This window comes from Echinops telfairi, unplaced genomic scaffold, assembly GCF_000313985.2.
Source record: "Echinops telfairi isolate 266 unplaced genomic scaffold, ASM31398v2 ScPeMD7_9;HRSCAF=40, whole genome shotgun sequence".
In the NCBI taxonomy this organism is placed as follows: Eukaryota; Metazoa; Chordata; class Mammalia; order Afrosoricida; family Tenrecidae; genus Echinops; species Echinops telfairi.
In genome coordinates this window covers 77379559-77380349 of record NW_022103906.1, presented here as the reverse complement: position 1 = coordinate 77380349, position 791 = coordinate 77379559, and the positions used below count along the sequence as shown (strand labels likewise).

General features: G+C 59.3%; 1 protein-coding gene across 1 annotated transcript in view; it reads right to left on the bottom strand.

Moving 5' to 3' along the window:
- The window catches only part of PAIP2B (poly(A) binding protein interacting protein 2B), a 33288-nt gene extending 32985 nt beyond the window's left edge, over window positions 1-303 (bottom strand). The window contains exon 1 of the mRNA XM_004696078.2: window positions 195-303. The gene's annotated coding sequence lies outside the window, so the exon portion shown is untranslated. The remainder of the gene's footprint in view (window positions 1-194) is intronic.
- Between the last annotated feature and the right edge of the window lie 488 nt (window positions 304-791).

The window sequence follows — 791 nt, the reverse complement described above, 5'->3', positions numbered from 1 at the left end:
CAACGGACGCCCCTCCTTTCGAAGCCACGACGTAGGACCGCACCGCTCGCTCTCCCCACTGGAGCCCCGCCAGGCGCACGCCGCTTCTCACAGTCCCGACCGCGGCGGAAAGCGAGGCTCAGGGCGCCCTCAGAGCCTGGACGGCGGCGCTCCACGCGGGTCCCTTCCACTATAGCCCGGGCGCCCCAGCCTACCTGGGCTGACCAGAAACCCTTCGGTCAGACCGCACTCCGCCACGCCTTCGAGAGTCTCAGCCGTCGTGGCGGAGGTCTCAGTCGCCAGAAGAGTCGGCCTTCAACACCAGGACAGGAGCCGCAGAACCAGAGAAGCGCCGCTACCACGCTCCAGGTTACCTCTTATTACACACTGGCTCCTCATCCCGCCCTCAACCCAAGCTATTGGTTACTGGGCACCGCCCCACTCCTCTATTGGTCCAAAGAGGATGCCACTCAGGTACCTAGAAGGGCATATGTAGTGTTTATTGGTCTAAATGTGAAATAGTTCCCTCCCATCCCCTCAGAAGTTACAGCTTGTGATTGGCTATAACCACTGTCCTTTTTGCCATCCTCATTCTTTTCCTTGGGGTGGAGGTGGAGTCTCTTTGCGGGATACACCGACTCTGATTGGCTGACAGGACGCTACACTCGTCCTGCCTCGGCATTGGGCCAAGGATGCGTCTGGCCCCCTTGTAGGGGAGGAGCCTAAAAGCGCAGCTCCTCTAGGTTTGTTTACACAGGCTCTTGCTCTGCTTCTTTCCATTGGTTGAGTCTCCAGCCACTCCCAACAGGTTG